Below are 21,842 nucleotides of genomic sequence, written 5' to 3'. Positions count from 1 at the left end.
AAGTATCTCTTTTCAGAACAGTCACTAATGCGAGAAGAAAATGAAAGTAGTTATACTGAAAAATTAAGTTGAAGTCGAAGTAGTATGGAGGAAATCAGAAAAAAAATCTGAGAAATATCAACATAAAGTGCTAAGGATCTTTAAGATTTTGTGTATCTTGAGGTTTATTTTATGAGATTTTTCACCTCCCTCTTCTTACTGATAGTGCAGCAGTGAACAACATGATTGTGACAGACAGGATTGAGGATCCAGAGGGTTCTCATTGGCTTTGTCCTTGGACTAATCTGGTTTGTGGAAATGTCTGAATTGTGACAGAGGGACATAGTGAAAATGAAAAAAAAAAAAACATGATTGTAATGTAACAGAAACCTGTCAGAAGTGGGATTCGAACCCACGCCTCAAGTAGAGACTGCGACCTGAACGCAGCGCCTTGGACCGCTCGGCCATCCTGACAAGCACAACTGTGGAAAATTCACACTTTCTAAAAACAAACACATTTTTTGTTTGGCCCCAAAAAAATGCAAATTTTGAACTGAAAATGTATTAACGCCTTTGAGTTTGCCTTGCAATGCTGTAGCTTTAACTTTGTAGGTTGCTGAAATAGCTCAGTTGGGAGAGCGTTAGACTGAAGATCTAAAGGTCCCTGTTCCGATCCCGGGTTTCAGCACGCTGTTTTTAAGTATGAGTGATTTGAGATAAAGTTCTTTCTCCATATGCATTTAGCAAGATTTTCATTCTTTGTGAAGTGCAGATATACCTGAAAAAAACAGTTTTAAGTATCTCTTTTCAGAACAGTCACTAATGCGAGAAGAAAATGAAAGTAGTTATACTGAAAAATTAAGTTGAAGTCGAAGTAGTATGGAGGAAATCGGAGAAAAAATCTGAGAAATATCAACATAAAGTGCTAAGGATCTTTAAGATTTTGTGTATCTTGAGGTTTATTTTATGAGATTTTCCACCTCCCTCTTCTTACTGATAGTGCAGCAGAGAACAACATGATTGTGACAGACAGGATTGAGGATCCAGAGGGTTCTCATTGGCTTTGTCCTTGGACTAATCTGGTTTGTGGAAATGTCTGAATTGTGACAGAGGGACATAGTGAAAATGATAAAAAAACGAAACATGATTGTAATGTAACAGAAACCTGTCAGAAGTGGGATTCGAACCCACGCCTCAAGTAGAGACTGCGACCTGAACGCAGCGCCTTGGACCGCTCGGCCATCCTGACAAGCACAACTGTGGAAAATTCACACTTTCTAAAAACAAACACATTTTTTGTTTGGCCCCAAAAAAAGGCAAATTTTGAACTGAAAATTTATTAACGCCTTTGAGTTTGCCTTGCAATGCTGGAGCTTTAACTTTGTAGGTTGCTGAAATAGCTCAGTTGGGAGAGCGTTAGACTGAAGATCTAAAGGTCCCTGGTCCGATCCCGGGTTTCAGCACGCTGTTTTTAAGTATGAGTGATTTGAGATAAAGTTCTTTCTCCATATGCATTTAGCAAGATTTTCATTTTTTGTGAAGTGCAGATATACCTGAAAAAAACAGTTTTAAGTATCTCTTTTCAGAACAGTCACTAATGCGAGAAGAAAATGAAAGTAGTTATACTGAAAAATTAAGTTGAAGTCGAAGTAGTATGGAGGAAATCGGAGAAAAAATCTGAGAAATATCAACATAAAGTGCTAAGGATCTTTAAGATTTTGTGTATCTTGAGGTTTATTTTATGAGATTTTCCACCTCCCTCTTCTTACTGATAGTGCAGCAGAGAACAACATGATTGTGACAGACAGGATTGAGGATCCAGAGGGTTCTCATTGGCTTTGTCCTTGGACTAATCTGGTTTGTGGAAATGTCTGAATTGTGACAGAGGGACATAGTGAAAATGAAAAAAAAACAAAATATGATTGTAATGTAACAGAAACCTGTCAGAAGTGGGATTCAAACCCACGCCTCAAGTAGAGACTGCGATCTGAACGCAGCGCCTTGGACCGCTCGGCCATCCTGACAAGAACAACTGTGGAAAATTCACACTTTCTAAAAACAAACACATTTTTTGTTTGGCCCCAAAAAAAGGCAAATTTTGAACTGAAAATTTATTAACGCCTTTGAGTTTGCCTTGCAATGCTGTAGCTTTAACTTTGTAGGTTGCTGAAATAGCTCAGTTGGGAGAGCGTTAGACTGAAGATCTAAAGGTCCCTGGTCTGATCCCGGGTTTCAGCACGCTGTTTTTAAGTATGAGTGATTTGAGATAAAGTTCTTTCTCCATATGCATTTATCAAGATTTTCATTCTTTGTGAAGTGCAGATATACCTGAAAAAAACAGTTTTAAGTATCTCTTTTCAGAACAGTCACTAATGCGAGAAGAAAATGAAAGTAGTTATACTGAAAAATTAAGTTGAAGTCGAAGTAGTATGGAGGAATTAGGAGAAAAAATCTGAGAAATATCAACATAAAGTGCTAAGGATCTTTAAGATTTTGTGTATCTTGAGGTTTATTTTATGAGATTTTCCACCTCCCTCTTCTTACTGATAGTGCAGCAGAGAACAACATGATTGTGACAGACAGGATTGAGGATCCAGAGGGTTCTCATTGGCTTTGTCCTTGGACTAATCTGGTTTGTGGAAATGTCTGAATTGTGACAGAGGGACATAGTGAAAATGAAAAAAAAACAAAATATGATTGTAATGTAACAGAAACCTGTCAGAAGTGGGATTCGAACCCACGCCTCAAGTAGAGACTGCGACCTGAACGCAGCGCCTTGGACCGCTCGGCCATCCTGACAAGCACAACTGTGGAAAATTCACACTTTCTAAAAACAAACACATTTTTTGTTTGGCCCCAAAAAAATGCAAATTTTGAACTGAAAATGTATTAACGCCTTTGAGTTTGCCTTGCAATGCTGTAGCTTTAACTTTGTAGGTTGCTGAAATAGCTCAGTTGGGAGAGCGTTAAACTGAAGATCTAAAGGTCCCTGGTCCGATCCCGGGTTTCAGCATGCTGTTTTTAAGTATGAGTGATTTGAGATAAAGTTCTTTCTCCATATGCATTTAGCAAGATTTTCATTATTTGTGAAGTGCAGATATACCTGAAAAAAACAGTTTTAAGTATCTCTTTTCAGAACAGTCACTAATGCGAGAAGAAAATGAAAGTAGTTAAACTGAAAAATTAAGTTGAAGTCGAAGTAGTATGGAGGAAATCGGAGAAAAAATCTGAGAAATATCAACATAAAGTGCTAAGGATCTTTAAGATTTTGTGTATCTTGAGGTTTATTTTATGAGATTTTCCACCTCCCTCTTCTTACTGATAGTGCAGCAGAGAACAACATGATTGTGACAGACAGGATTGAGGATCCAGAGGGTTCTCATTGGCTTTGTCCTTAGACTAATCTGGATTGTGGAAATGTCTGAATTGTGACAGAGGGACATAGTGAAAATGAAAAAAAAACAAAACATGATTGTAATGTAACAGAAACCTGTCAGAAGTGGGATTCAAACCCACGCCTCAAGTAGAGACTGCGACCTGAACGCAGCGCCTTGGACCGCTCGGCCATCCTGACATGCACAACTGTGGAAAATTCACACTTTCTAAAAACAAACACATTTTTTGTTTGGCCCCAAAAAAAGGCAAATTTTGAACTGAAAATTTATTAACGCCTTTGAGTTTGCCTTGCAATGCTGTAGCTTTAACTTTGTAGGTTGCTGAAATAGCTCAGTTGGGAGAGCGTTAGACTGAAGATCTAAAGGTCCCTGGTCCGATCCTGGGTTTCAGCACGCTGTTTTTAAGTATGAGTGATTTGAGATAAAGTTCTTTCTCCATATGCATTTAGCAAGATTTTCATTCTTTGTGAAGTGCAGATATACCTGAAAAAAACAGTTTTAAGTATCTCTTTTCAGAACAGTCACTAATGCGAGAAGAAAATGAAAGTAGTTATACTGAAAAATTAAGTTGAAGTCGAAGTAGTATGGAGGAAATCAGAAAAAAAATCTGAGAAATATCAACATAAAGTGCTAAGGATCTTTAAGATTTTGTGTATCTTGAGGTTTATTTTATGAGATTTTTCACCTCCCTCTTCTTACTGATAGTGCAGCAGAGAACAACATGATTGTGACAGACAGGATTGAGGATCCAGAGGGTTCTCATTGGCTTTGTCCTTGGACTAATCTGGTTTGTGGAAATGTCTGAATTGTGACAGAGGGACATAGTGAAAATGAAAAAAAAAAAAACATGATTGTAATGTAATAGAAACCTGTCAGAAGTGGGATTAGACCCACGCCTCAAGTAGAGACTGCGACCTGAACGCAGCGCCTTGGACCGCTCGGCCATCCTGACAAGCACAACTGTGGAAAATTCACACTTTCTAAAAACAAACACATTTTTTGTTTGGCCCCAAAAAAATGCAAATTTTGAACTGAAAATGTATTAACGCCTTTGAGTTTGCCTTGCAATGCTGTAGCTTTATCTTTGTGGGTTGCTGAAATAGCTCAGTTGGGAGAGCGTTAGACTGAAGATCTAAAGGTCCCTGGTCCGATCCCGGGTTTCAGCACGCTGTTTTTAAGTATGAGTGATTTGAGATAAAGTTCTTTCTCCATATGCATTTAGCAAGATTTTCATTCTTTATGAAGTGCAGATATACCTGAAAAAAACAGTTTTAAGTATCTCTTTTCAGAACAGTCACTAATGCGAGAAGAAAATGAAAGTAGTTATACTGAAAAATTAAGTTGAAGTCGAAGTAGTATGGAGGAAATCAGAAAAAAAATCTGAGAAATATCAACATAAAGTGCTAAGGATCTTTAAGATTTTGTGTATCTTGAGGTTTATTTTATGAGATTTTTCACCTCCCTCTTCTTACTGATAGTGCAGCAGAGAACAACATGATTGTGATAGACAGGATTGAGGATCCAGAGGGTTCTCATTGGCTTTGTCCTTGGACTAATCTGGTTTGTGGAAATGTCTGAATTGTGACAGAGGGACATAGTGAAAATGAAAAAAAAACAAAACATGATTGTAATGTAACAGAAACCTGTCTGAAGTGGGATTCGAACCCACGCCTCACGTAGAGACTGCGACCTGAACTCTGCGCCTTGGACCGCTCGGCCATCCTGACAAGCACAACTGTGGAAAATTCACACTTTCTAAAAACAAACACATTTTTTGTTTGGCCCCAAAAAAATGCAAATTTTGAACTGAAAATGTATTAACGCCTTTGAGTTTGCCTTGCAATGCTGTAGCTTTATCTTTGTAGGTTGCTGAAATAGCTCAGTTGGGAGAGCGTTAGACTGAAGATCTAAAGATCCCTTGTCCGATCCCGGGTTTCAGCACGCTGTTTTTAAGTATGAGTGATTTGAGATAAAGTTCTTTCTCCATATGCATTTAGCAAGATTTTCATTCTTTGTGAAGTGCAGATATACCTGAAAAAAACAGTTTTAAGTATCTCTTTTCAGAACAGTCACTAATGCGAGAAGAAAATGAAAGTAGTTATACTGAAAAATTAAGTTGAAGTCGAAGTAGTATGGAGGAAATCGGAGAAAAAATCTGAGAAATATCAACATAAAGTGCTAAGGATCTTTAAGATTTTGTGTATCTTGAGGTTTATTTTATGAGATTTTCCACCTCCCTCTTCTTACTGATAGTGCAGCAGAGAACAACATGATTGTGACAGACAGGATTGAGGATCCATAGGGTTCTCATTGGCTTTGTCCTTGGACTAATCTGGTTTGTGAAAATGTCTGAATTGTGACAGAGGGACATAGTGAAAATGAAAAAAAAAAAAACATGATTGTAATGTAACAGAAACCTGTCAGAAGTGGGATTCGAACCCACGCCTCAAGTAGAGACTGCAACCTTAATGCAGCGCCTTGGACCGCTCGGCCATCCTGACAAGCACAACTGTGGAAAATTCACACTTTCTAAAAACAAACACTTTTTTTGTTTGGCCCCAAAAAAATGCAAATTTTGAACTGAAAATGTATTAACGCCTTTGAGTTTGCCTTGCAATGCTGTAGCTTTAACTTTGTAGGTTGCTGAAATAGCTCAGTTGGGAGAGCGTTAGACTGAAGATCTAAAGGTCCCTGGTCCGATCCCGGGTTTCAGCAAGCTGTTTTTAAGTATGAGTGATTTGAGATAAAGTTCTTTCTCCATATGCATTTAGCAAGATTTTCATTCTTTGTGAAGTGCAGATATACCTGAAAAAAACAGTTTTAAGTATCTCTTTTCAGAACAGTCACTAATGCGAGAAGAAAATGAAAGTAGTTATACTGAAAAATTAAGTTGAAGTCGAAGTACTATGGAGGAAATCAGAAAAAAAATCTGAGAAATATCAACATAAAGTGCTAAGGATCTTTAAGATTTTGTGTATCTTGAGGTTTATTTTATGAGATTTTTCACCTCCCTCTTCTTACTGATAGTGCAGCAGAGAACAACATGATTGTGACAGACAGGATTGAGGATCCAGAGGGTTCTCATTGGCTTTGTCCTTGGACTAATCTGGTTTGTGGAAATGTCTGAATTGTGACAGAGGGACATAGTGAAAATGAAAAAAAAACAAAACATGATTGTAATGTAACAGAAACCTGTCAGAAGTGGGATTCGAACCCATGCCTCAAGTAGAGACTGCGACCTGAACGCAGCGCCTTGGACCGCTCGGCCATCCTGACAAGCACCACTGTGGAAAATTCACACTTTCTAAAAACAAACACATTTTTTGTTTGGCCCCAAAAAAAGGCAAATTTTGAACTGAAAATTTATTAACGCCTTTGAGTTTGCCTTGCAATGCTGTAGCTTTAACTTTGTAGGTTGCTGAAGTAGCTCAGGTGGGAGAGCGTTAGACTGGAGATCTGAAGGTCCCTGGTCCGATCCCGGGTTTCAGCACGCTGTTTTTAAGTATGAGTGATTTGAGATAAAGTTCTTTCTCCATATGCATTTAGCAAGATTTTCATTCTTTGTGAAGTGCAGATATACCTGAAAAAAACAGTTTTAAGTATCTCTTTTCAGAACAGTCACTAATGCGAGAAGAAAATGAAAGTAGTTATACTGAAAAATTAAGTTGAAGTCGAAGTAGTATGGAGGAAATCAGAAAAAAAATCTGAGAAATATCAACATAAAGTGCTAAGGATCTTTAAGATTTTGTGTATCTTGAGGTTTATTTTATGAGATTTTTCACCTCCCTCTTCTTACTGATAGTGCAGCAGAGAACAACATGATTGTGACAGACAGGATTGAGGATCCAGAGGGTTCTCATTGGCTTTGTCCTTGGACTAATCTGGTTTGTGGAAATGTCTGAATTGTGACAGAGGGACATAGTGAAAATGAAAAAAAAAACATGATTGTAATGTAACAGAAACCTGTCAGAAGTGGGATTCGAACCCACGCCTCAAGTAGAGACTGCGACATGAACGCAGCGCCTTCGACCGCTCGGCCATCCTGACAAGCACAACTGTGGAAAATTCTCACTTTCTAAAAACAAACACATTTTTTGTTTGGCCCCAAAAAAATGCAAATTTTGAACTGAAAATGTATTAACGCCTTTGAGTTTGCCTTGCAATGCTGTAGCTTTAACTTTGTAGGTTGCTGAAATAGCTCAGTTGGGAGAGCGTTAGACTGAAGATCTAAAGGTCCCTGGTCCGATCCCGGGTTTCAGCACGCTGTTTTTAAGTATGAGTGATTTGAGATAAAGTTCTTTCTCCATATGCATTTAGCAAGATTTTCATTCTTTGTGAAGTGCAGATATACCTGAAAAAAACAGTTTTAAGTATCTCTTTTCAGAACAGTCACTAATGCGAGAAGAAAATGAAAGTAGTTATACTGAAAAATTAAGTTGAAGTCGAAGTAGTATGGAGGAAATCGGAGAAAAAAATCTGAGAAATATCAACATAAAGTGCTAAGGATCTTTAAGATTTTGTGTATCTTGAGGTTTATTTTATGAGATTTTCCACCTCCCTCTTCTTACTGATAGTGCAGCAGAGAACAACATGATTGTGACAGACAGGATTGAGGATCCAGAGGGTTCTCATTGGCTTTGTCCTTGGACTAATCTGGTTTGTGGAAATGTCTGAATTGTGACAGAGGGACATAGTGAAAATGAAAAAAAAAAAACATGATTGTAATGTAACAGAAACCTGTCAGAAGTGGGATTCGAACCCACGCCTCAAGTAGAGACTGCGACCTGAACGCAGCGCCTTCGACCGCTCGGCCATCCTGACAAGCACAACTGTGGAAAATTCACACTTTCTAAAAACAAACACATTTTTTGTTTGGCCCCAAAAAAATGCAAATTTTGAACTGAAAATGTATTAACGCCTTTGAGTTTGCCTTGCAATGCTGTAGCTTTAACTTTGTAGGTTGCTGAAATAGCTCAGTTGGGAGAGCGTTAGACTGAAGATCTAAAGGTCCCTGGTCCGATCCGGGGTTTCAGCACGCTGTTTTTAAGTATGAGTGATTTGAGATAAAGTTCTTTCTCCATATGCATTTAGCAAGATTTTCATTCTTTGTGAAGTGCAGATATACCTGAAAAAAACAGTTTTAAGTATCTCTTTTCAGAACAGTCACTAATGCGAGAAGAAAATGAAAGTAGTTATACTGAAAAATTAAGTTGAAGTCGAAGTAGTATGGAGGAAATCGGAGAAAAAATCTGAGAAATATCAACATAAAGTGCTAAGGATCTTTAAGATTTTGTGTATCTTGAGGTTTATTTTATGAGATTTTCCACCTCCCTCTTCTTACTGATAGTGCAGCAGAGAACAACATGATTGTGACAGACAGGATTGAGGATCCAGAGGGTTCTCATTGGCTTTGTCCTTGGACTAATATGGTTTGTGGAAATGTCTGAATTGTGACAGAGGGACATAGTGAAAATGAAAAAAAAACAAAACATGATTGTAATGTAACAGAAACCTGTCAGAAGTGGGATTCGAACACATGCCTCAAGTAGAGACTGCGACCTGAACGCAGCGCCTTGGACCGCTCGGCCATCCTGACAAGCACAACTGTGGAAAATTCACACTTTCTAAAAACAAACACATTTTTTGTTTGGCCCCAAAAAAAGGCAAATTTTGAACTGAAAATTTATTAACGCCTTTGAGTTTGCCTTGCAATGCTGTAGCTTCAACTTTGTAGGTTGCTGAAGTAGCTCAGTTGGGAGAGCGTTAGCCTGAATATCTGAAGGTCCCTGGTCCGATCCCGGGTTTCAGCACGCTGTTTTTAAGTATGAGTGATTTGAGATAAAGTTCTTTCTCCATATGCATTTAGCAAGATTTTCATTCTTTGTGAAGTGCAGATATACCTGAAAAAAACAGTTTTAAGTATCTCTTTTCAGAACAGTCACTAATGCGAGAAGAAAATGAAAGTAGTTATACTGAAAAATTAAGTTAAAGTCGAAGTAGTATGGAGGAAATCGGAGAAAAAAATCTGAGAAATATCAACATAAAGTGCTAAGGATCTTTAAGATTTTGTGTATCTTGAGGTTTATTTTATGAGATTTTCCACCTCCCTCTTCTTACTGATAGTGCAGCAGAGAACAACATGATTGTGACAGACAGGATTGAGGATCCAGAGGGTTCTCATTGGCTTTGTCCTTGGACTAATCTGGTTTGTGGAAATGTCTGAATTGTGACAGAGGGACATAGTGAAAATAAAAAAAAAACAAAACATGATTGTAATGTAACAGAAACCTGTCAGAAGTGGGATTCGAACCCACGCCTCAAGTAGAGACGGCGACCTGAACGCAGCGCCTTGGACCGCTCGGCCATCCTGACAAGCACAACTGTGGAAAATGCACACTTTCTAAAAACAAACACATTTTTTGTTTGGCCCCAAAAAAATGAAAATTTGAACTGAAAATGTATTAACGCCTTTGAGTTTGCCTTGCAATGCTGTAGCTTTAACTTTGAAGGTTGCTGAAATAGCTCAGTTGGGAGAGCGTTAGACTGAAGATCTAAAGGTCCCTGGTCCGATCCCGGGTTTCAGCACGCTGTTTTTAAGTATGAGTGATTTGAGATAAAGTTCTTTCTCCATATGCATTTAGCAAGATTTTCATTCTTTGTGAAGTGCAGATATACCTGAAAAAAACAGTTTTAAGTATCTCTTTTCAGAACAGTCACTAATGCGAGAAGAAAATGAAAGTAGTTATACTGAAAAATTAAATTGAAGTCGAAGTAGTATGGAGGAAATCAGAAAAAAAATCTGAGAAATATCAACATAAAGTGCTAAGGATCTTTAAGATTTTGTGTATCTTGAGGTTTATTTTATGAGATTTTTCACCTCCCTCTTCTTACTGATAGTGCAGCAGAGAACAACATGATTGTGACAGACAGGATTGAGGATCCAGAGGGTTCTCATTGGCTTTGTCCTTGGACTAATCTGGTTTGTGGAAATGTCTGAATTGTGACAGAGGGACATAGTGAAAATGAAAAAAAAAAAAACATGATTGTAATGTAACAGAAACCTGTCAGAAGTGGGATTCGAACCCACGCCTCAAGTAGAGACTGCGACCTGAACGCAGCGCCTTCGACCGCTCGGCCATCCTGACAAGCACAACTGTGGAAAATTCACACTTTCTAAAAACAAACACATTTTTTGTTTGGCCCCAAAAAAATGCAAATTTTGAACTGAAAATGTATTAAAGCCTTTGAGTTTGCCTTGCATTGCTGTAGCTTTAACTTTGTAGGTTGCTGAAATAGCTCAGTGGGGAGAGCGTTAGACTGAAGATCTAAAGGTCCCTGGTCTGATCCCGGGTTTCAGCACGCTGTTTTTAAGTATGAGTGATTTGAGATAAAGTTCTTTCTCCATATGCATTTAGCAAGATTTTCATTCTTTGTGAAGTGCAGATATACCTGAAAAAAACAGTTTTAAGTATCTCTTTTCAGAACAGTCACTAATGCGAGAAGAAAATGAAAGTAGTTATACTGAAAAATTAAGTTGAAGTCGAAGTAGTATGGAGGAAATCGGAGAAAAAATCTGAGAAATATCAACATAAAGTGCTAAGGATCTTTAAGATTTTGTGTATCTTGAGGTTTATTTTATGAGATTTTCCACCTCCCTCTTCTTACTGATAGTGCAGCAGAGAACAACATGATTGTGACAGACAGGATTGAGGATCCAGAGGGTTCTCATTGGCTTTGTCCTTGGACTAATCTGGTTTGTGGAAATGTCTGAATTGTGACAGAGGGACATAGTGAAAATAAAAAAAAAACAAAACATGATTGTAATGTAACAGAAACCTGTCAGAAGTGGGATTCGAACCCACGCCTCAAGTAGAGACTGCGACCTGAACGCAGCGCCTTGGACCGCTCGGCCATCCTGACAAGCACAACTGTGGAAAATTCACACTTTCTAAAAACAAACACATTTTTTGTTTGGCCCCAAAAAAATGAAAATTTTGAACTGAAAATTTATTAACGCCTTTGAGTTTGCCTTGCAATGCTGTAGCTTTAACTTTGTAGGTTGCTGAAATAGCTCAGTTGGGAGAGCGTTAGACTGAAGATCTAAAGGTCCCTGGTCCGATCCCGGGTTTCAGCACGCTGTTTTTAAGTATGAGTGATTTGAGATAAAGTTCTTTCTCCATATGCATTTAGCAAGATTTTCATTCTTTGTGAAGTGCAGATATACCTGAAAAAAACAGTTTTAAGTATCTCTTTTCAGAACAGTCACTAATGCGAGAAGAAAATGAAAGTAGTTATACTGAAAAATTAAATTGAAGTCGAAGTAGTATGGAGGAAATCAGAAAAAAAATCTGAGAAATATCAACATAAAGTGCTAAGGATCTTTAAGATTTTGTGTATCTTGAGGTTTATTTTATGAGATTTTTCACCTCCCTCTTCTTACTGATAGTGAAGCAGAGAACAACATGATTGTGACAGACAGGATTGAGGATCCAGAGGGTTCTCATTGGCATTGTCCTTGGACTAATCTGGTTTGTGGAAATGTCTGAATTGTGACAGAGGGACATAGTGAAAATGAAAAAAAAAAAACATGATTGTAATGTAACAGAAACCTGTCAGAAGTGGGATTCGAACCCACGCCTCAAGTAGAGACTGCGACCTGAACGCAGCGCCTTGGACCGCTCGGCCATCCTGACAAGCACAACTGTGGAAAATTCACACTTTCTAAAAACAAACACATTTTTTGTTTGGCCCCAAAAAAAGGCAAATTTTGAACTGAAAATGTATTTATGCCTTTGAGTTTGCCTTGCAATGCTGTAGCTTTAACTTTGTAGGTTGCTGAAATAGCTCAGTTGGGAGAGCGTTAGACTGAAGATCTAAAGGTTCCTGGTCCGATCCCGGGTTTCAGCACGCTGTTTTTAAGTATGAGTGATTTGAGATAAAGTTCTTTCTCCATATGCATTTAGCAAGATTTTCATTCTTTGTGAAGTGCAGATATACCTGAAAAAAACAATTTTAAGTATCTCTTTTCAGAACAGTCACTAATGCGAGAAGAAAATAAAAGTAGTTATACTGAAAAATTAAGTTGAAGTCGAAGTAGTATGGAGGAAATCGGAGAAAAAATCTGAGAAATATCAACATAAAGAGCTAAGGATCTTTAAGATTTTGTGTATCTTGAGGTTTATTTTATGAGATTTTCCACCTCCCTCTTCTTACTGATAGTGCAGCAGAGAACAACATTATTGTGACAGACAGGATTGAGGATCCAGAGGGTTCTCATTGGCTTTGTCCTTGGACTAATCTGGTTTGTGGAAATGTCTGAATTGTGACAGAGGGACATAGTGAAAATGAAAAAAAACCAAAACATGATTGTAATTTAACAGAAACCTGTCAGAAGTGGGATTCGAACCCACGCCTCAAGTAGAGACTGCGACCTGATCGCAGCGCCTTGGACCGCTCGGCCATTCTGACAAGCACAACTGTGGAAAATTCACACTTTCTAAAAACAAACACATTTTTTGTTTGGCCCCAAAAAAAGGCAAATTTTGAACTGAAAATTTATTAACGCCTTTGAGTTTGCCTTGCAATGCTGTAGCTTTAACTTTGTAGGTTGCTGAAATAGCTCAGTTGGGAGAGCGTTAGACTGAAGATCTAAAGGTCCCTGGTCCGATCCCGGGTTTCAGCACGCTGTTTTTAAGTATGAGTGATTTGAGATAAAGTTCTTTCTCCATATGCATTTAGCAAGATTTTCATTCTTTGTGAAGTGCAGATATACCTGAAAAAAACAATTTTAAGTATCTCTTTTCAGAACAGTCACTAATGCGAGAAGAAAATGAAAGTAGTTATACTGAAAAATTAAGTTGAAGTCGAAGTAGTATGGAGGAAATCGGAGAAAAAATCTGAGAAATATCAACATAAAGTGCTAAGGATCTTTAAGATTTTGTGTATCTTGAGGTTTATTTTATGAGATTTTCCACCTCCCTCTTCTTACTGATAGTGCAGCAGAGAACAACATGATTGTGACAGACAGGATTGAGGATCCAGAGGGTTCTCATTGGCTTTGTCCTTGGACTAATCTGGTTTGTGGAAATGTCTGAATTGTGACAGAGGGACATAGTGAAAATAAAAAAAAACAAAACATGATTGTAATGTAACAGAAACCTGTCAGAAGTGGGATTCGAACCCACGCCTCAAGTAGAGACTGCGACCTGAACGCAGCGCCTTGGACCGCTCGGCCATCCTGACAAGCACAACTGTGGAAAATGCACACTTTCTAAAAACAAACACATTTTTTGTTTGGCCCCAAAAAAATGAAAATTTGAACTGAAAATGTATTAACGCCTTTGAGTTTGCCTTGCAATGCTGTAGCTTTAACTTTGAAGGTTGCTGAAATAGCTCAGTTGGGAGAGCGTTAGACTGAAGATCTAAAGGTCCCTGGTCCAATCCCGGGTTTCAGCACGCTGTTTTTAAGTATGAGTGATTTGAGATAAAGTTCTTTCTCCATATGCATTTAGAAAGATTTTCATTCTTTGTGAAGTGCAGATATACCTGAAAAAAACAGTTTTAAGTATCTCTTTTCAGAACAGTCACTAATGCGAGAAGAAAATGAAAGTAGTTAAACTGAAAAATTAAGTTGAAGTCGAAGTAGTATGGAGGAAATCGGAGAAAAAATCTGAGAAATATCAACATAAAGTGCTAAGGATCTTTAAGATTTTGTGTATCTTGAGGTTTATTTTATGAGATTTTCCACCTCCCTCTTCTTACTGATAGTGCAGCAGAGAACAACATGATTGTGACAGACAGGATTGAGGATCCAGAGGGTTCTCATTGGCTTTGTCCTTGGACTAATCTGGTTTGTGGAAATATCTGAATTGTGACAGAGGGACATAGTGAAAATGAAAAAAAAACAAAACATGATTGTAATGTAACAGAAACCTGTCAGAAGTGGGATTCGAACCCACGCCTCAAATAGAGACTGCGACCTGAACGCAGTGCCTTGGACCGCTCGGCCATCCTGACAAGCACAACTGTGGAAAATTCACACTTTCTAAAAACAAACACATTTTTTGTTTGGCCCCAAAAAAAGGCAAATTTTGAACTGAAAATTTATTAACGCCTTTGAGTTTGCCTTGCAATGCTGTAGCTTTAACTTTGTAGGTTGCTGAAATAGCACAGTTGGGAGAGCGTTAGACTGAAGATCTAAAGGTCCCTGGTCCGATCCCGGGTTTCAGCACGCTGTTTTTAAGTATGAGTGATTTGAGATAAAGTTCTTTCTCCATATGCATTTAGCAAGATTTTCATTCTTTGTGAAGTGCAGATATACCTGAAAAAAACAGTTTTAAGTATCTCTTTTCAGAACAGTCACTAATGCGAGAAGAAAATGAAAGTAGTTATACTGAAAAATTAAATTGAAGTCGAAGTAGTATGGAGGAAATCAGAAAAAAAATCTGAGAAATATCAACATAAAGTGCTAAGGATCTTTAAGATTTTGTGTATCTTGAGGTTTATTTTATGAGATTTTTCACCTCCCTCTTCTTACTGATAGTGAAGCAGAGAACAACATGATTGTGACAGACAGGATTGAGGATCCAGAGGGTTCTCATTGGCATTGTCCTTGGACTAATCTGGTTTGTGGAAATGTCTGAATTGTGACAGAGGGACATAGTGAAAATGAAAAAATAAAAAACATGATTGTAATGTAACAGAAACCTGTCAGAAGTGGGATTCGAACCCACGCCTCAAGTAGAGACTGCGACCTGAACGCAGCGCCTTGGACCGCTCGGCCATCCTGACAAGCACAACTGTGGAAAATGCACACTTTCTAAAAACAAACACATTTTTTGTTTGGCCCCAAAAAAATGAAAATTTGAACTGAAAATGTATTAACGCCTTTGAGTTTGCCTTGCAATGCTGTAGCTTTAACTTTGAAGGTTGCTGAAATAGCTCAGTTGGGAGAGCGTTAGACTGAAGATCTAAAGGTCCCTGGTCCAATCCCGGGTTTCAGCACGCTGTTTTTAAGTATGAGTGATTTGAGATAAAGTTCTTTCTCCATATGCATTTAGAAAGATTTTCATTCTTTGTGAAGTGCAGATATACCTGAAAAAAACAGTTTTAAGTATCTCTTTTCAGAACAGTCACTAATGCGAGAAGAAAATGAAAGTAGTTAAACTGAAAAATTAAGTTGAAGTCGAAGTAGTATGGAGGAAATCGGAGAAAAAATCTGAGAAATATCAACATAAAGTGCTAAGGATCTTTAAGATTTTGTGTATCTTGAGGTTTATTTTATGAGATTTTCCACCTCCCTCTTCTTACTGATAGTGCAGCAGAGAACAACATGATTGTGACAGACAGGATTGAGGATCCAGAGGGTTCTCATTGGCTTTGTCCTTGGACTAATCTGGTTTGTGGAAATATCTGAATTGTGACAGAGGGACATAGTGAAAATGAAAAAAAAACAAAACATGATTGTAATGTAACAGAAACCTGTCAGAAGTGGGATTCGAACCCACGCCTCAAATAGAGACTGCGACCTGAACGCAGTGCCTTGGACCGCTCGGCCATCCTGACAAGCACAACTGTGGAAAATTCACACTTTCTAAAAACAAACACATTTTTTGTTTGGCCCCAAAAAAAGGCAAATTTTGAACTGAAAATTTATTAACGCCTTTGAGTTTGCCTTGCAATGCTGTAGCTTTAACTTTGTAGGTTGCTGAAATAGCACAGTTGGGAGAGCGTTAGACTGAAGATCTAAAGGTCCCTGGTCCGATCCCGGGTTTCAGCATGCTGTTTTTAAGTATGAGTGATTTGAGATAAAGTTCTTTCTCCATATGCATTTAGCAAGATTTTCATTCTTTGTGAAGTGCAGATATACCTGAAAAAAACAGTTTTAAGTATCTCTTTTCAGAACAGTCACTAATGCGAGAAGAAAATGAAAGTAGTTATACTGAAAAATTAAATTGAAGTCGAAGTAGTATGGAGGAAATCAGAAAAAAAATCTGAGAAATATCAACATAAAGTGCTAAGGATCTTTAAGATTTTGTGTATCTTGAGGTTTATTTTATGAGATTTTTCACCTCCCTCTTCTTACTGATAGTGAAGCAGAGAACAACATGATTGTGACAGACAGGATTGAGGATCCAGAGGGTTCTCATTGGCATTGTCCTTGGACTAATCTGGTTTGTGGAAATGTCTGAATTGTGACAGAGGGACATAGTGAAAATGAAAAAATAAAAAACATGATTGTAATGTAACAGAAACCTGTCAGAAGTGGGATTCGAACCCACGCCTCAAGTAGAGACTGCGACCTGAACGCAGCGCCTTGGACCGCTCGGCCATCCTGACAAGCACAACTGTGGAAAATTCACACTTTCTAAAAACAAACACATTTTTTGTTTGGCCCCAAAAAAATGAAAATTTGAACTGAAAATGTATTAACGCCTTTGAGTTTGCCTTGCAATGCTGTAGCTTTAACTTTGAAGGTTGCTGAAATAGCTCAGTTGGGAGAGCGTTAGACTGAAGATCTAAAGGTCCCTGGTCCGATCCCGGGTTTCAGCACGCTGTTTTTAAGTATGAGTGATTTGAGATAAAGTTCTTTCTCCATATGCATTTAGCAAGATTTTCATTCTTTGTGAAGTGCAGATATACCTGAAAAAAACAGTTTTAAGTATCTCTTTTCAGAACAGTCACTAATGCGAGAAGAAAATGAAAGTAGTTATACTGAAAAATTAAATTGAAGTCGAAGTAGTATGGAGGAAATCAGAAAAAAAATCTGAGAAATATCAACATAAAGTGCTAAGGATCTTTAAGATTTTGTGTATCTTGAGGTTTATTTTATGAGATTTTTCACCTCCCTCTTCTTACTGATAGTGCAGCAGAGAACAACATGATTGTGACAGACAGGATTGAGGATCCAGAGGGTTCTCATTGGCTTTGTCCTTGGACTAATCTGGTTTGTGGAAATGTCTGAATTGTGACAGAGGGACATAGTGAAAATGAAAAAAAAAAAAACATGATTGTAATGTAACAGAAACCTGTCAGAAGTGGGATTCGAACCCACGCCTCAAGTAGAGACTGCGACCTGAACGCAGCGCCTTCGACCGCTCGGCCATCCTGACAAGCACAACTGTGGAAAATTCACACTTTCTAAAAACAAACACATTTTTTGTTTGGCCCCAAAAAAATGCAAATTTTGAACTGAAAATGTATTAAAGCCTTTGAGTTTGCCTTGCATTGCTGTAGCTTTAACTTTGTAGGTTGCTGAAATAGCTCAGTTGGGAGAGCGTTAGACTGAAGATCTAAAGGTCCCTGGTCCGATCCCGGGTTTCAGCACGCTGTTTTTAAGTATGAGTGATTTGAGATAAAGTTCTTTCTCCATATGCATTTAGCAAGATTTTCATTCTTTGTGAAGTGCAGATATACCTGAAAAAAACAGTTTTAAGTATCTCTTTTCAGAACAGTCACTAATGCGAGAAGAAAATGAAAGTAGTTATACTGAAAAATTAAGTTGAAGTCGAAGTAGTATGGAGGAAATCGGAGAAAAAATCTGAGAAATATCAACATAAAGTGCTAAGGATCTTTAAGATTTTGTGTATCTTGAGGTTTATTTTATGAGATTTTCCACCTCCCTCTTCTTACTGATAGTGCAGCAGAGAACAACATGATTGTGACAGACAGGATTGAGGATCCAGAGGGTTCTCATTGGCTTTGTCCTTGGACTAATCTGGTTTGTGGAAATGTCTGAATTGTGACAGAGGGACATAGTGAAAATAAAAAAAAAACAAAACATGATTGTAATGTAACAGAAACCTGTCAGAAGTGGGATTCGAACCCACGCCTCAAGTAGAGACTGCGACCTGAACGCAGCGCCTTGGACCGCTCGGCCATCCTGACAAGCACAACTGTGGAAAATTCACACTTTCTAAAAACAAACACATTTTTTGTTTGGCCCCAAAAAAATGAAAATTTTGAACTGAAAATTTATTAACGCCTTTGAGTTTGCCTTGCAATGCTGTAGCTTTAACTTTGTAGGTTGCTGAAATAGCTCAGTTGGGAGAGCGTTAGACTGAAGATCTAAAGGTCCCTGGTCCGATCCCGGGTTTCAGCACGCTGTTTTTAAGTATGAGTGATTTGAGATAAAGTTCTTTCTCCATATGCATTTAGCAAGATTTTCATTCTTTGTGAAGTGCAGATATACCTGAAAAAAACAGTTTTAAGTATCTCTTTTCAGAACAGTCACTAATGCGAGAAGAAAATGAAAGTAGTTATACTGAAAAATTAAATTGAAGTCGAAGTAGTATGGAGGAAATCAGAAAAAAAATCTGAGAAATATCAACATAAAGTGCTAAGGATCTTTAAGATTTTGTGTATCTTGAGGTTTATTTTATGAGATTTTTCACCTCCCTCTTCTTACTGATAGTGAAGCAGAGAACAACATGATTGTGACAGACAGGATTGAGGATCCAGAGGGTTCTCATTGGCATTGTCCTTGGACTAATCTGGTTTGTGGAAATGTCTGAATTGTGACAGAGGGACATAGTGAAAATGAAAAAAAAAAAACATGATTGTAATGTAACAGAAACCTGTCAGAAGTGGGATTCGAACCCACGCCTCAAGTAGAGACTGCGACCTGAACGCAGCGCCTTGGACCGCTCGGCCATCCTGACAAGCACAACTGTGGAAAATTCACACTTTCTAAAAACAAACACATTTTTTGTTTGGCCCCAAAAAAAGGCAAATTTTGAACTGAAAATGTATTTATGCCTTTGAGTTTGCCTTGCAATGCTGTAGCTTTAACTTTGTAGGTTGCTGAAATAGCTCAGTTGGGAGAGCGTTAGACTGAAGATCTAAAGGTTCCTGGTCCGATCCCGGGTTTCAGCACGCTGTTTTTAAGTATGAGTGATTTGAGATAAAGTTCTTTCTCCATATGCATTTAGCAAGATTTTCATTCTTTGTGAAGTGCAGATATACCTGAAAAAAACAATTTTAAGTATCTCTTTTCAGAACAGTCACTAATGCGAGAAGAAAATAAAAGTAGTTATACTGAAAAATTAAGTTGAAGTCGAAGTAGTATGGAGGAAATCGGAGAAAAAATCTGAGAAATATCAACATAAAGAGCTAAGGATCTTTAAGATTTTGTGTATCTTGAGGTTTATTTTATGAGATTTTCCACCTCCCTCTTCTTACTGATAGTGCAGCAGAGAACAACATGATTGTGACAGACAGGATTGAGGATCCAGAGGGTTCTCATTGGCTTTGTCCTTGGACTAATCTGGTTTGTGGAAATGTCTGAATTGTGACAGAGGGACATAGTGAAAATGAAAAAAAACCAAAACATGATTGTAATTTAACAGAAACCTGTCAGAAGTGGGATTCGAACCCACGCCTCAAGTAGAGACTGCGACCTGATCGCAGCGCCTTGGACCGCTCGGCCATTCTGACAAGCACAACTGTGGAAAATTCACACTTTCTAAAAACAAACACATTTTTTGTTTGGCCCCAAAAAAAGGCAAATTTTGAACTGAAAATTTATTAACGCCTTTGAGTTTGCCTTGCAATGCTGTAGCTTTAACTTTGTAGGTTGCTGAAATAGCTCAGTTGGGAGAGCGTTAGACTGAAGATCTAAAGGTCCCTGGTCCGATCCCGGGTTTCAGCACGCTGTTTTTAAGTATGAGTGATTTGAGATAAAGTTCTTTCTCCATATGCATTTAGCAAGATTTTCATTCTTTGTGAAGTGCAGATATACCTGAAAAAAACAATTTTAAGTATCTCTTTTCAGAACAGTCACTAATGCGAGAAGAAAATGAAAGTAGTTATACTGAAAAATTAAGTTGAAGTCGAAGTAGTATGGAGGAAATCGGAGAAAAAATCTGAGAAATATCAACATAAAGTGCTAAGGATCTTTAAGATTTTGTGTATCTTGAGGTTTATTTTATGAGATTTTCCACCTCCCTCTTCTTACTGATAGTGCAGCAGAGAACAACATGATTGTGACAGACAGGATTGAGGATCCAGAGGGTTCTCATTGGCTTTGTCCTTGGACTAATCTGGTTTGTGGAAATGTCTGAATTGTGACAGAGGGACATAGTGAAAATAAAAAAAAACAAAACATGATTGTAATGTAACAGAAACCTGTCAGAAGTGGGATTCGAACCCACGCCTCAAGTAGAGACTGCGACCTGAACGCAGCGCCTTGGACCGCTCGGCCATCCTGACAAGCACAACTGTGGAAAATGCACACTTTCTAAAAACAAACACATTTTTTGTTTGGCCCCAAAAAAATGAAAATTTGAACTGAAAATGTATTAACGCCTTTGAGTTTGCCTTGCAATGCTGTAGCTTTAACTTTGAAGGTTGCTGAAATAGCTCAGTTGGGAGAGCGTTAGACTGAAGATCTAAAGGTCCCTGGTCCAATCCCGGGTTTCAGCACGCTGTTTTTAAGTATGAGTGATTTGAGATAAAGTTCTTTCTCCATATGCATTTAGAAAGATTTTCATTCTTTGTGAAGTGCAGATATACCTGAAAAAAACAGTTTTAAGTATCTCTTTTCAGAACAGTCACTAATGCGAGAAGAAAATGAAAGTAGTTAAACTGAAAAATTAAGTTGAAGTCGAAGTAGTATGGAGGAAATCGGAGAAAAAATCTGAGAAATATCAACATAAAGTGCTAAGGATCTTTAAGATTTTGTGTATCTTGAGGTTTATTTTATGAGATTTTCCACCTCCCTCTTCTTACTGATAGTGCAGCAGAGAACAACATGATTGTGACAGACAGGATTGAGGATCCAGAGGGTTCTCATTGGCTTTGTCCTTGGACTAATCTGGTTTGTGGAAATATCTGAATTGTGACAGAGGGACATAGTGAAAATGAAAAAAAAACAAAACATGATTGTAATGTAACAGAAACCTGTCAGAAGTGGGATTCGAACCCACGCCTCAAATAGAGACTGCGACCTGAACGCAGTGCCTTGGACCGCTCGGCCATCCTGACAAGCACAACTGTGGAAAATTCACACTTTCTAAAAACAAACACATTTTTTGTTTGGCCCCAAAAAAAGGCAAATTTTGAACTGAAAATTTATTAACGCCTTTGAGTTTGCCTTGCAATGCTGTAGCTTTAACTTTGTAGGTTGCTGAAATAGCACAGTTGGGAGAGCGTTAGACTGAAGATCTAAAGGTCCCTGGTCCGATCCCGGGTTTCAGCACGCTGTTTTTAAGTATGAGTGATTTGAGATAAAGTTCTTTCTCCATATGCATTTAGCAAGATTTTCATTCTGTGTGAAGTGCAGATATACCTGAAAAAAACAGTTTTAAGTATCTCTTTTCAGAACAGTCACTAATGCGAGAAGAAAATGAAAGTAGTTATACTGAAAAATTAAATTGAAGTCGAAGTAGTATGGAGGAAATCAGAAAAAAAATCTGAGAAATATCAACATAAAGTGCTAAGGATCTTTAAGATTTTGTGTATCTTGAGGTT

General features: G+C 38.0%; 29 non-coding genes across 29 annotated transcripts; 12 read left to right on the top strand and 17 right to left on the bottom strand.

Moving 5' to 3' along the window:
• Positions 1-370: 370 nt before the first annotated feature.
• TRNAL-CAG (transfer RNA leucine (anticodon CAG)) lies at positions 371-453 on the bottom strand. Its single transcript has one exon. It is a non-coding gene; the product is annotated as a tRNA-Leu (tRNA).
• A 692-nt stretch (positions 454-1,145) lies between these two features.
• Positions 1,146-1,228, bottom strand: TRNAL-CAG (transfer RNA leucine (anticodon CAG)). The gene has a single exon. It is a non-coding gene; the product is annotated as a tRNA-Leu (tRNA).
• A 141-nt stretch (positions 1,229-1,369) lies between these two features.
• Positions 1,370-1,442, top strand: TRNAF-GAA (transfer RNA phenylalanine (anticodon GAA)). The gene has a single exon. It is a non-coding gene; the product is annotated as a tRNA-Phe (tRNA).
• Positions 1,443-2,695: 1,253 nt separating this feature from the next.
• On the bottom strand, positions 2,696-2,778 carry TRNAL-CAG (transfer RNA leucine (anticodon CAG)). The gene has a single exon. It is a non-coding gene; the product is annotated as a tRNA-Leu (tRNA).
• Positions 2,779-4,467: 1,689 nt separating this feature from the next.
• On the top strand, positions 4,468-4,540 carry TRNAF-GAA (transfer RNA phenylalanine (anticodon GAA)). The gene has a single exon. It is a non-coding gene; the product is annotated as a tRNA-Phe (tRNA).
• A 1,476-nt stretch (positions 4,541-6,016) lies between these two features.
• TRNAF-GAA (transfer RNA phenylalanine (anticodon GAA)) lies at positions 6,017-6,089 on the top strand. Its single transcript has one exon. It is a non-coding gene; the product is annotated as a tRNA-Phe (tRNA).
• Positions 6,090-6,791: 702 nt separating this feature from the next.
• TRNAS-GGA (transfer RNA serine (anticodon GGA)) lies at positions 6,792-6,864 on the top strand. The gene has a single exon. It is a non-coding gene; the product is annotated as a tRNA-Ser (tRNA).
• Positions 6,865-7,562: 698 nt separating this feature from the next.
• Positions 7,563-7,635, top strand: TRNAF-GAA (transfer RNA phenylalanine (anticodon GAA)). The gene has a single exon. It is a non-coding gene; the product is annotated as a tRNA-Phe (tRNA).
• A 477-nt stretch (positions 7,636-8,112) lies between these two features.
• TRNAL-CAG (transfer RNA leucine (anticodon CAG)) lies at positions 8,113-8,195 on the bottom strand. The gene has a single exon. It is a non-coding gene; the product is annotated as a tRNA-Leu (tRNA).
• Positions 8,196-9,886: 1,691 nt separating this feature from the next.
• On the top strand, positions 9,887-9,959 carry TRNAF-GAA (transfer RNA phenylalanine (anticodon GAA)). Its single transcript has one exon. It is a non-coding gene; the product is annotated as a tRNA-Phe (tRNA).
• A 477-nt stretch (positions 9,960-10,436) lies between these two features.
• On the bottom strand, positions 10,437-10,519 carry TRNAL-CAG (transfer RNA leucine (anticodon CAG)). The gene has a single exon. It is a non-coding gene; the product is annotated as a tRNA-Leu (tRNA).
• Positions 10,520-11,211: 692 nt separating this feature from the next.
• On the bottom strand, positions 11,212-11,294 carry TRNAL-CAG (transfer RNA leucine (anticodon CAG)). Its single transcript has one exon. It is a non-coding gene; the product is annotated as a tRNA-Leu (tRNA).
• A 141-nt stretch (positions 11,295-11,435) lies between these two features.
• On the top strand, positions 11,436-11,508 carry TRNAF-GAA (transfer RNA phenylalanine (anticodon GAA)). Its single transcript has one exon. It is a non-coding gene; the product is annotated as a tRNA-Phe (tRNA).
• A 476-nt stretch (positions 11,509-11,984) lies between these two features.
• TRNAL-CAG (transfer RNA leucine (anticodon CAG)) lies at positions 11,985-12,067 on the bottom strand. The gene has a single exon. It is a non-coding gene; the product is annotated as a tRNA-Leu (tRNA).
• A 916-nt stretch (positions 12,068-12,983) lies between these two features.
• On the top strand, positions 12,984-13,056 carry TRNAF-GAA (transfer RNA phenylalanine (anticodon GAA)). Its single transcript has one exon. It is a non-coding gene; the product is annotated as a tRNA-Phe (tRNA).
• Positions 13,057-13,533: 477 nt separating this feature from the next.
• TRNAL-CAG (transfer RNA leucine (anticodon CAG)) lies at positions 13,534-13,616 on the bottom strand. Its single transcript has one exon. It is a non-coding gene; the product is annotated as a tRNA-Leu (tRNA).
• A 691-nt stretch (positions 13,617-14,307) lies between these two features.
• On the bottom strand, positions 14,308-14,390 carry TRNAL-CAG (transfer RNA leucine (anticodon CAG)). The gene has a single exon. It is a non-coding gene; the product is annotated as a tRNA-Leu (tRNA).
• Positions 14,391-15,081: 691 nt separating this feature from the next.
• Positions 15,082-15,164, bottom strand: TRNAL-CAG (transfer RNA leucine (anticodon CAG)). Its single transcript has one exon. It is a non-coding gene; the product is annotated as a tRNA-Leu (tRNA).
• A 691-nt stretch (positions 15,165-15,855) lies between these two features.
• TRNAL-CAG (transfer RNA leucine (anticodon CAG)) lies at positions 15,856-15,938 on the bottom strand. The gene has a single exon. It is a non-coding gene; the product is annotated as a tRNA-Leu (tRNA).
• A 691-nt stretch (positions 15,939-16,629) lies between these two features.
• Positions 16,630-16,712, bottom strand: TRNAL-CAG (transfer RNA leucine (anticodon CAG)). Its single transcript has one exon. It is a non-coding gene; the product is annotated as a tRNA-Leu (tRNA).
• A 140-nt stretch (positions 16,713-16,852) lies between these two features.
• On the top strand, positions 16,853-16,925 carry TRNAF-GAA (transfer RNA phenylalanine (anticodon GAA)). The gene has a single exon. It is a non-coding gene; the product is annotated as a tRNA-Phe (tRNA).
• A 477-nt stretch (positions 16,926-17,402) lies between these two features.
• On the bottom strand, positions 17,403-17,485 carry TRNAL-CAG (transfer RNA leucine (anticodon CAG)). Its single transcript has one exon. It is a non-coding gene; the product is annotated as a tRNA-Leu (tRNA).
• A 141-nt stretch (positions 17,486-17,626) lies between these two features.
• TRNAF-GAA (transfer RNA phenylalanine (anticodon GAA)) lies at positions 17,627-17,699 on the top strand. The gene has a single exon. It is a non-coding gene; the product is annotated as a tRNA-Phe (tRNA).
• A 478-nt stretch (positions 17,700-18,177) lies between these two features.
• TRNAL-CAG (transfer RNA leucine (anticodon CAG)) lies at positions 18,178-18,260 on the bottom strand. Its single transcript has one exon. It is a non-coding gene; the product is annotated as a tRNA-Leu (tRNA).
• Positions 18,261-18,401: 141 nt separating this feature from the next.
• TRNAF-GAA (transfer RNA phenylalanine (anticodon GAA)) lies at positions 18,402-18,474 on the top strand. The gene has a single exon. It is a non-coding gene; the product is annotated as a tRNA-Phe (tRNA).
• A 476-nt stretch (positions 18,475-18,950) lies between these two features.
• Positions 18,951-19,033, bottom strand: TRNAL-CAG (transfer RNA leucine (anticodon CAG)). The gene has a single exon. It is a non-coding gene; the product is annotated as a tRNA-Leu (tRNA).
• Positions 19,034-19,949: 916 nt separating this feature from the next.
• TRNAF-GAA (transfer RNA phenylalanine (anticodon GAA)) lies at positions 19,950-20,022 on the top strand. Its single transcript has one exon. It is a non-coding gene; the product is annotated as a tRNA-Phe (tRNA).
• Positions 20,023-20,499: 477 nt separating this feature from the next.
• TRNAL-CAG (transfer RNA leucine (anticodon CAG)) lies at positions 20,500-20,582 on the bottom strand. The gene has a single exon. It is a non-coding gene; the product is annotated as a tRNA-Leu (tRNA).
• A 691-nt stretch (positions 20,583-21,273) lies between these two features.
• TRNAL-CAG (transfer RNA leucine (anticodon CAG)) lies at positions 21,274-21,356 on the bottom strand. The gene has a single exon. It is a non-coding gene; the product is annotated as a tRNA-Leu (tRNA).
• Positions 21,357-21,842: the final 486 nt, after the last annotated feature.

Source organism: Anomaloglossus baeobatrachus, chromosome 1, assembly GCF_048569485.1.
Source record: "Anomaloglossus baeobatrachus isolate aAnoBae1 chromosome 1, aAnoBae1.hap1, whole genome shotgun sequence".
Taxonomy (NCBI): Eukaryota; Metazoa; Chordata; class Amphibia; order Anura; family Aromobatidae; genus Anomaloglossus; species Anomaloglossus baeobatrachus.
This window is presented reverse-complemented; position numbering and strand designations above follow the sequence as displayed.